Here is a 10,528-nt window from a genome sequence, read left to right on the forward strand (position 1 = left end):
CTGAGCTTTAGCGAAATGATACCGTTTTAAATACATCAAGCACTTGTCAATTATTTATCTTAAATCTTGTCAGGCCTAACACACCATTTTGCAATCAGATTCGAAAGGCTGGGAAAGAGGGGGGAAGCACCAACTGTGTCATTTTTCGTATTTTTCTCTACTCGCCTGTCTTTTTAATCACCACAAGTAACCTGATTGCTTTTCATCCTGTGCAGTCCTATCTATGCCTGCCTTCTCAGAAGTCTGCCTCATTGAGTTCCATTCAGCGGGGCATGCTCACAGGCAAAGAAGTGCAGGATTGCAGCAATATTCTGATCAGAGCTCTAAAAGGGGGGGGGGAGTTATCCTAGACATCTTCCTGGCCCGACTTTGCTTATTTATATTCTACAAAAACATTATTGCTCTGTAAAAGAGAGAACACTTAGATGTTGTCTGTTATAGTGGCTAGAGCATGGGTAGGCAAACTAAGGCCCGAAGGCCGGATCCGGACCACTTGCCTTCTAAACGGTCCAGGGATCAGCGTGTTTTTACATGAGTAGAATGTGTCCTTTTATTTAAAATGCATCTCTGGGTTATTTGTGGGGCCTGCCTGGTATTTTTACATGAGTAGTGAAATATACTCAGAGTCGAGAGTGGATTTCATGCTCTTTATTCAGCTCATAGTGGTGAGGAGGAATGAAAGTCCCCTCAAAGTACCGTATTTTTCACCCCATAGGGCGCACCTAGTTTTTTGGGGGGGAAATAAAGAATTCCCCCCCCCCAGGCGCGGGGCTGGTTCGGGGGAAGTCCGAGCTTCCCCAGCCCCCAGAACAGGCTGCTCTCCGCAAGCCGTGGGAGCCTTCCCACGGCTTGTGGAGAGCTACCCAAAGCCCGGGCACGCCCAGGCTTCGGGATGCAGGCAGCTCTGCGCATGCCGTGGGAGGGCTCCCACGGCTAGCGGAGAGCTTGCCTGCACCCAGAAGCTTGGGGTGTGCTGAGCTCAGCATGCCCCAGGCTTCCGGCTTTGCACAGCTCTCCGCTAGCCGTGGGAGAGCTGTGCGACTTTGCGCAGCTCTCCCACGGCTTGCGGATAGCAGCCTGTTCTGGGGGCTGGGGTTGGGGGAAGCTCGGGCTTCCCCAGCCCCGCACCTGGGGGGGAAATACATTTTTTTTCTTTATTTCCCCCCCAAAAAACTAGGTGTGCCCTATGGGGCGAAAAATACGGTATATCTTCTCTTGTAGATTCTTATTTACCTTCCATACACATCACAGGAATGTGCCCTTTTATTTAAAATGCATCTCTGGGTTATTTGTGGGGCATAGGAATTCGTTCATTCCTCCCCCCCCCCCCAAAAAAATATAGTCCGGCCCCCCACAAGGTCAGAGGGACAGTGGACCGACCCCCTGCTGAAAAAGTTTGCTGACCCCTGGGCTAGAGTGTTGGACCAGGAGACCAGGGTTCAAATCCTCACTTAGCCACGTGAAGCTCTCTGAGTAATCCTGGGCCAGTAGCTGCCTCTCAGGGTTGTTCTGGGGATTAAATGAGATGGGCAAGGAACATGTGGACTACTTGAAGCTCCTTGGAGGTGAAAAGGTGGGATACTACAGCAATAAATAAGAAAATATTTAACATCCAAGCATGAAAGCCAAGGTGATTCCATGCAATTAATGTTGGTCCACGCTCAGCTTAATGACAAGTCACCCTGAGGCCAAGTTCATCATAGCATCTGCGTTCTGCACCAGTTGAATTTTCTGAGCTGTCTTTAAAGGCAGCCCCCGACAGACTATGTTGCAGCAGTCTCAATTTTCCTATAGCATCCCTCTAAATACTCTTGAGGGCATACAGTGGTACCTCGGGTTAAGTACTTAATTCGTTCCGGAGGTCTGTACTTAACCTGAAACTGTTCTTAACCTGAAGCACCATTTTAGCTAATGAGGCTTCCCACTGCTGCCACGCTGCCGGAGCACGTTCTCTGGTCTCATCCTGAAGCAAAGTTCATAACCCGAGGTACTATTTCTGGGTTAGCGGAGTCTGTAACCTGAAGCATATGTAACCCAAGGTACCACTGTAGTTTGAAAACGCAGAGCCAAGAATCAGGGGTGGAGGAAGGGGGGCCATGGGGGTGGACCGCCCCGGATGTCAGCGCTGAGGGGGGTGACATTCGGCGCGCCGCCTGCCCGTGACTCCCAAGCCTACCCTGAGTCTTCGGGGGAAGAGAGGAGCTGTGCCGGTTTGGCTCCAGCCTTCCCCCCTTCCCCCTTCATTTTGACAGCTCAGGGGAGGCTTGGGGGTCATGGGTGGGCGGCCTGCCGTTGCCCCCTGCTCCCAGGCTGCTTTCTGGGGGTGGGAGCCTCCCCTGAGCTGTCAAAAGGAAGAGGGAAGAGAGGAAGGCTGCTGGCAAAGCAGCGCGGCTCCCTTCCTCCCCCTTCCAGGAAGCAGGCCGCCATGGGCGGCTTGCTCTGCTCTTCCGGGTGTCTCTCCCACCTGGGACACTTGCCCCGCCCCCTGAGATGCTTGCCCCGCCCCCTGGATGCTTGCCCCACCCCCATGGCCCCGCCCTCAGTTTCAGAGCATGTGAGCCGCTCCAGGTGCTGGAGCAGCTAGCTAACTCCTTGCCAAGAATGCTTTCCTAAATGAGCTGGTAAATCATACAGATAATTCTCAAAACCATGTGTTACTTTAATTAAATGCAACTGTGGAGAGAACAGTGATTTCAGGATTGCCTGTAAATCTTGTTGATTTTACAGCCATCTTGTCTGGATGTAAGCAGAGCGTGGATAACTGAGGATGTTTCCGCCGTAACAAATGATTTGTCGATTTATTAAATTTGTGTACCACCCTTCATCTGTAGATCTCAGGGCACTTCACAGCATAAAAATAAAAGACAAAATACACAATAAAAACACAAAGCAAATGAAACAAACCTATAACCCTCACCCACCCTCAAAGGTTGAAGGAGACCTCTGTTTTTATGTGAGAAAAAGGGTCTGTCGCTTCGAGTTTTGAATCGTCAAATTTAAAAATTCTACTGTGCTGACGTTAATTTCGGAATGAGCTTGACTGGGGCGGGCGGGCAGAGTGCGGGGAAATAGCTGCCGTAGAATTTCCTTTTCGTAGAAAAAGAAGAGCCTGCAATTGTGGGCAATTAATGAATTGATGTAACAGGTGCAATTAGGTGGTATCAGAGTTTGTCATTTCTTGCAAATCCCACAGTGAAGCAATTATAGTAATTAGGAGAAACACAGCTAAATTAGGCAATGTGTGTGTGAGAAAGAGAGAGTTGTTAAATGTCTGGATTTTCAGGTATATGGTACTGGGTCAGCAGGGATTTTAGGAAAAAACAACAACACAAACCATTGCAAATGTATTTCACACAGCTAGGATGTGTCAGTGGTTCTATCTTGCAAGCAGCTGATCTGGCAAGGAATTCTATGCAGATGCAGATTGCATTCAAAGTTGACATGAAAGAGCTATTGTAATGTAGTGGCTAAAAGACTAAGCTATGAACCAGTTAGTCCTTGGTTTTAATCTCACCTTTGCTATGAACTCTCTCTGTGTGTGAAGAGCTAAGCTTCTTTCCAAACCAATCAGATGTGAGGGGTGGAGGATGGTCCTAGGATGCCACGCGATTGGCCTTTTAAGGCATTTTTGGCTGGCCAGGCAAGAGCAGCAGCCAATGCCCAGCAAGGCAAAGCAAAGGCAGCAAGGCAAAACCCTCATGCCACTGCCACCAATTGATCGGTCTGGATGGTCCCTTTCAACAGGAATCCGCCCCACGATTCCCTGCAGCAGCTGAGAAGCATGCAAAGCCAAGCAGTGGGGTTCAGGGCCGGAGCACGGGGAACCACAAATGTCACCTCCCACCTGGAATGTGGTGAGTGGCCATTTCCAAACCAGTCAGATGTGAGAAGTTGAGGATGGAGGTCACCTGTATTTACCTATCTTGACTGAAACATGACATGTGGAATCACTCTTACGGGTTGAGATGGGCACCATCTGGCATCCAGTGATTGACAGCATCTGTTTCTGGAACAGGCTTTTTCAGCAATCACTCATAGTCTAGTAAGATTGTCTTCCATAAACACAGTTTTAACAGTGAATTGAAATTGAAATATTTTATTGTACAACTTGTATATAGTGAGATTACATGAGCACCCCCCACTCAGCTCTCTTAGTCTTAATTCCCCTCGTTTACTGACGCACACCCACCAAACCCGAAAGTCAGTTGCCCCGTTGTTATCTTTTCATTCAGCAGCCTAACAGCCCACGGATAGAAGCTGTTCTTTACCCTGTTGGTGCGACTAATCATGCTTCTATATCTTCTGCCCGAGGGCAGGAGGTCAAGAAAGTGCCGGCCAGGGTGTGAATCATCCCTGAGAATTTTCCTCACTCTCCTGAGGCAACGTTCTTCCGCTATTTCATCCAGCGGATTCACGGGACAGCCCATAATATCTTGTGCTGTATTCACCACCCTCTGTAGGCACTTCCTATCAGTTGATGTCAAACCAGCGTACCACACCGTGATGCAGTATGAAAGGACACTTTCTATTGTTGACTGGTAGAAGGAGATCATCAAATGTTGATTGACATTTTTCTTTCGCAATATTCTGAGGAGATGGAGTCTCTGTTGGGCTTTCTTAACCACCTGGGTTGTATTTATTGTATTTATTTATTGTATTTAACAGTGGGTCCGTAAGTGACTGTGGAGGCCAATTCTGGATCCACACATCCTTCCACAGTGGGGATGTGGGTATCTGGATGGAAGTCGATCATGGTGAGTTTTTGCCAAGCGTGCTTTCCTCTTAGCACGTTTCTCCCTTTCATCCTGAGTTTGAGCGTCTTCAAAGCCCACGACACTTTTGGTAAAGGCTGTTCTCCAACTGGAGCGCTCGCAGGCCAGTGTTTCCCAGTTGTCAGAACAGGCTTGGATAATTTGCGACCCACCAAACGGAAAGCAGCTCCCCATCCACGCCTTGTCGACGGCCACATATTTGACACACCCCTCCTCTTTTATCTTTTTGATTAATTGATTTTGCGATCTCTCAGGCGGCAGATGCTGCTGTTTCCATTTTGAGGCAACTGACGTGCTCTTCCTCATGGTAGGGCTGGCCCTAGACTGCCATGTATGAGGCTACATTGGGTTTCCTGGACCTCAAGATGCTCACGGCCTCCTCCAGAAATACCTGTCCTCGTTCCAGCTCGGCTTTTGCCATCCTCGTTCTTCCCACGCACACGAGAGAGGAGTTGGCATTCGACATCCGCACGAATTTTCAGCTGCCAAGAACCACTGGGCAAAAGTAGGCCCTGGTGGATTTTGAGGCAAAACCTCCCGGCTGCAGAGGGAGCGGCTGGCAAAAGGAACGGAACTGCAATTTAGCCCCACAACGCCCACTGCTCCTTAGGAACCCTCTCAGAAGTCACCGGCCTGAAAGAAGTTGACATTATCGCTCAGCAGTCAGCCAGGACATAGTTCTATTAAGTGAGTATTTTCTGCATGTGTGGGTGGTCACATGGTGAGCTATGGATCTTTTCATTATTGCTATGCAGCGACAAGCTAGCTAAGCGCCAGATTAATTTCAGTGGCTTTTCCCCCGACCTTCATTGTACGTTTGCAAGGGGACGGGGAGAACGGGGGCGGGGGGAGAGAGTCCAAAACATTATTATTTCTCAAAAAGCTCTCAATTTGCTTTGTACAAATCTTCCCACCGTCCTCGTTGCAGAGCAAATCTCAACGGGGGCGTTCAATCAAAGGCGGTCTCCAGGAGATAATTGGAGAAAATGAGTTTTTAGGTTCAGGAAAAGGAGGGGGGAGGGAGAAACTGGTAGTACTGCAATGGGGGAAATGCGGGGCATGAACTGAAAAAGCGACTTTGGTGACTGGGAGGAGCTGGTGGACATGGGGACCCAGCAGAGCAATGTACCGAACATAAGAAGAACACCTGTCTTTCACACAGAAGGTTACGAGTTGAATCTCCAGCTTTTCTGGGTAATGTTGGGAGAGACTCATGCCTGAAACCCTGGAGAGCTGCTGTCAGTCAGTGTGGACAATACTGAGCTAGATGGACCACATTTAGCCAGGAGAAGAGTAGACTGAGAGGTGATATCATAGGCATCTTCAACCATGTTTGGTGCTGCTCCAGAAGGTCAGACCCGAACCAATGGATTCGTATTTCAAGAAAGGAATTTCTGACTAAACATTAGGGGAAGTTTCCTGATGGTTAGAGCTATTCAACAGTGGAACGGACGGCCTCAGAAGGTGATGGGCTCTGCTTCCTTGGAGATTTTAAACGGAGGTTGGGTGGCCATCTGCCTGAGATTCTTTAGCTGTGATTCCTGCATTGACTCTTGAACCAGATGACTCTTGGGTTCCCTTCCAACTCTATAATTCTGTGGTTTCAGTTCAGATGGCCAATGTTTCTGAATTTGGTATGTCAGTGTAAAAACATGCTCTCACCTTCTTGCCCAGGCCTTCATCATGATAAGCTTATACTGCACGCTTGAAATACAGCAAGTATTCCCGTTTTTATTTGGAAAGTGTCAGGGGGCATACAGCAGAACTATCGTAACCCCCGATGTCATCATCATCATCATTTATTTATACCCCGCCCATCTGGCTGGGTCTCTCCAGCCACCCTGGGCAGCTTCCAACAAAGTATTAAAATACAGTGGTCTGTTAAACATTAAAAGCTTCCCTAAACTGGGCTGCCTTCAGATGTCTTCTAAAAGTCTAGTAGTTGTTGTTCTCTTTGACATCTGGTGGGAGGGCGTTCCACAGTGCGGGTGCCACTACCAAGAAGGCCCTCTGCCTAGTTCCCTGTAACTTGGCTTCTCGCAGTGAGGGAACCACCAGAAGGCCCTCGGCGCTGGACCTCAGTGCCCAGGCAGAACTAAAGCTTATTGTTGTTTAGTCGTTTAGTCGTGTCTGACTCTTCGTGACCCCATGGACCAGAGTCTGCCAGGCACTCCTGTCTTCCACTGCCTCCCGCAGTTTGGGCAAACTCATGCTGGTAGTTTCGAGAACACTGTCCAACCATCTCGTCCTCTGCCGTCCCCTTCTCCTTGTGCCCTCCATCTTTCCCAACATCAGGGTCTTTTCCAGGGAGTCTTCTCTTCTCATGAGGTGGCCAAAGTATTGGAGCCTCAGCTTCACGATCTGTCCTTCCAGTGAGCACTCAGGGCTGATTTCCTTCAGAATGGATAGGTTTGATCTTCTTGCAGTCCATGGGACTCTCAAGAGTCTCCTCCAGCACCATAATTCAAAAGCATCAATTCTTCAGCGATCAGCCTTCTTTATGGTCCAGCTCTCACTTCCATACGCTAGCCATTACCAAATAGGGAGACTGACAGGCCTAATTTGGTTCCCTACGTCTGGACTAGAGGCACACGATGCTGCAACCACTTAGTGACCCTTAGTCCCCGTGGTTGATGGCAGAAGCCAAAGTTGGCTGCTCTCCTGTTGTGCAGTCTCACGGCAATGCTGATTTTGTAATTGTCACTATTCTTCCTTGCCTCCTCCTTCCTCTCTGCTGGGTTTAAGCAACAGGAAAGCGCAAGCTGTTAATTCCTGTCCATTGTACATAACGGATGCTCTGCTGAGACGGCTAATCAGCGCCGATTGTTGGACTGCGGTTTTAGGGAGACGGCGTTGAACTCGACAACAACCAAAACAGAAACACAACATTCTTTGATTAGTAAGCCGCAAGGCTGCAAAGAGAACCTCAACACAGAAGTTCCTTGAGTTTTTTTATTTTTATTCATTTCTTAAAGTAGCTTTTCAGCTGCCTTTCCGGGTAAGCGCCCTCAGAAGGCAGCTTACAGCACGTCAGATACCAAATACGGATGAAATGAAATCAAAGGAACTGTTTAAAACACAATGAGTTGGGGGCAAATACAACCAGTGCTTCTTTTCTGGGGAGACGCAGGGGTACACATACCCCTAAACATTTTGTGACTCTAAGTTTGGCCTCATTGAGGGGCAGTATTTCAATATGAGTAGGAAAATGAGAGTACCCCTAAACATTTTTTAAGAAAAAAAGCACTGGATACAACCAACTCGTAAAGTAAAGGTAAAGGGACCCCTCACCATTAAGTCCAGTCATGACCGACTCTGGGGTTGTGGTGCTCATCTCACTTTATTGGCTAAGGGAGCCGGCGTACAGCTTCCGGGTCATGTGGCCAGCATGACTTAGCTGCTTCTGGCGAACCAGAGCAGTGCACGGAAACCTTCTGTTTACCTTCCTGCCGTTTACCTTCTGTTTACCTTCCTGCCAGAGCGCTACCTATTTATCTACTTGCACTTTTGATGTTCTTTCACACTGCTAGGTTGGCAGGAGCAGGGACTGAGCAATGGGAGCTGACCAGTCGCAGGGATTCGAACCGCCGACCTTCTGATCAGCAAGTCCTAGGCTCTGTGGTTTAACCCATAGTGCCACCCGTGTCCCAACCAAATCGTAGTCCGGTTTAAAAAAAACCTGGAAATAGTTTCAGCAACCCAGCACTATTAAGGTGAAGGAACCTGTAAGCAGTGCTATTTTTTTTCTAGAAAAAGAGGTACCAGAGCTCACCATGAATTTCTCCCTTGTTTTCTTAGAATGACAAAGGCACCACCTGAGAGGTGCTGGAACTGAGCTCTGGTGGGCTGCAGCTGGAAAAGAAAGCCCTGCCTGTAAGGAATAGATTTCTAAAGCTCCTTAAAAAACTAAAATTGAAAGGGACCATCATATTTCATCGGGTAAAGACTTCTGTAGACATGGGACCATCAATGACCATAACCCTCTTGTTCCCAGAAACCTAATAGATCTTTGTATGAATCATACAAGGAGTGCCACTGAGGCTAATCTCACTTCACAGGCAGGTTCATAGGAGTGAAGGAAACTTCAAGAAAACTGCCCTATAAAAATGTCTTCCTTTTAAGGTGAACACCATGGCTGACCTCCATCTGATCTAGGCCCCAATCCAACCTGGGCTCAACCTGGATTGGGGATCCAAATCAATTTGGGGGCCACTCCTAAGGTTGAATTATGGCTTTAAATCCTATTGAACATGCAGTTGGGAGGGAGATGAGGGAAGGAGGAGGCCTTGCATCTCCTCCCCCTTTGACTACACTGCAGAGAACAGGATTGAACCCTCTGCTCACCAGTTGGGCAGAACCAGGACAGCAGACCATGCAGGCACACGGGAACTGTCTTGCTCCTGGCTACAGTAAGGCGTGGTTTGTGGTTCAGTGGTAGAGCATTTATATACATTAAAGGTAAAGGTACCCCTGCCCGTACGGGCCAGTCGTGTCCGACTCTAGGGTTGCATGCTCATTTCGCTCTAGAGGCCATGAGCCGGCGCCATCCGAAGACACTTCCGGGTCACGTGGCCAGCATGACGAAGCTGCAGCTGGCGAGCCAGCACCAGCGCAGCACACGGAAACGCCATTTACCTTCCCGCTATAAAGCGGTCCCTATTTATCTACTTGCACTTAAGAGTGCTTTTTTATATACATTAGCAAGTGCAAATTTTATACAAATCTTTATCTACTCTTGTATGTTTTGTGGCTAACCTTGATGGGTCCAGTGCAGCAAAATGTGGATAAATATGCACTCTGAAAAAAACAGGTGCAACATCTGGAAATGAGCAGATGCCCTCAAAGTCTGTGTTCTTCATGCATTTCTTTTCTAAAAAGGCATTAATGTAATTTGCATCCCACCCTAATGGCCAATCTTCACATGCTGAAGGGGAGAAGGGAGACCAGCAAGCTGTCTGTCTCATTTCCAGCAAATTTTAAAGAAGATGGACTTTCTCCAGCAGGGCTGAGCAGATGGGAAATCTTTGATAGATGGAGCCAAGCAGAGGTGCCTGTGTGTGTTTGTGTTGCCAGTGGAGAACTCAAGTGGAGTGGAAGATCCTTCGAAAACGAGACTGACACTTTCCCATTCTTCCTTTCCTTGTTTTGTTCAAAAGCAAGAGGTTGCACTAAGTGTGAGATGCAGAGGTCATTGGACAAGTCATTGGGCAGGAGGTGGAGCTCATTGGCTTCTTAACATAAGGACTGCCTTGCTCAGAGAGGCAGAAGGTCCATATCCCTGGGCAAACAGCAAATCACTTTGGAGAGCTCGCAGACATTGTCCCCAGGATTCTGTGCAGCAATGAATAACGTGTGTGTGTGTGTGTGTGTGTGTGTGCATGGGGAAGGGGAATTCTTTAGCCAGGGTCCTGTATCAATGCATGTGAAACTTAGGAAGAGGGTTAGAACAGCAGACAGGGAGAGAAACTTAGGACCCAGCTACATTAGTACGCCAGCTCCCTCGGCCAATAAAGTGAGATGAGCGCCGCAACCCCAGAGTCGGCCACGACTGGACCTAATGGTCAGGGGTCCCTTTACCTTTACATTAGTAAAGAAGCAACGATTTTGAATGTGCTATAAATATGTAACACCAGATGGCACCAGAGAGCAGGAAATATTTAAAAGTGGTTTTCTATAAGGGTTTTTTCCCTCTTTTTATAACAATCTAGTTTCTGACTTATTTATAGGTCCGTCCCCCCACCATGTGTAGACCCACC

The sequence above is a fragment of the Podarcis pityusensis genome, assembly GCF_964106645.2.
Source record: "Podarcis pityusensis genome assembly, chromosome: 4".
NCBI classification, from domain to species: Eukaryota; Metazoa; Chordata; class Lepidosauria; order Squamata; family Lacertidae; genus Podarcis; species Podarcis pityusensis.